Source organism: Penaeus monodon, chromosome 32 (genome assembly GCF_015228065.2).
Source record: "Penaeus monodon isolate SGIC_2016 chromosome 32, NSTDA_Pmon_1, whole genome shotgun sequence".
NCBI classification, from domain to species: domain Eukaryota; kingdom Metazoa; phylum Arthropoda; class Malacostraca; order Decapoda; family Penaeidae; genus Penaeus; species Penaeus monodon.
In genome coordinates this window covers 14,504,288-14,504,495 of record NC_051417.1, presented here as the reverse complement: position 1 = coordinate 14,504,495, position 208 = coordinate 14,504,288, and positions in this window count along the sequence as shown.

Here is a 208-nt window from a genome sequence, read left to right as displayed (position 1 = left end):
TTTGGTTGTCAATTTGTTTGGTGGTAAAGAAAACACATTAAAACATGGTTTGAAAGCAAATGGAATTGGAGGTGAAAGCAACTCTTCAAATGTGCAAAAAAATAAGGATCTTGTCAGTTAAGGCCTTGGGGTTTTATTTTCTAAAATTTTCCCGAAATTTGGGTTGGTTAAGTCCGGACAGGGTGGCAGGGTGGGCGAGATAAGGGAA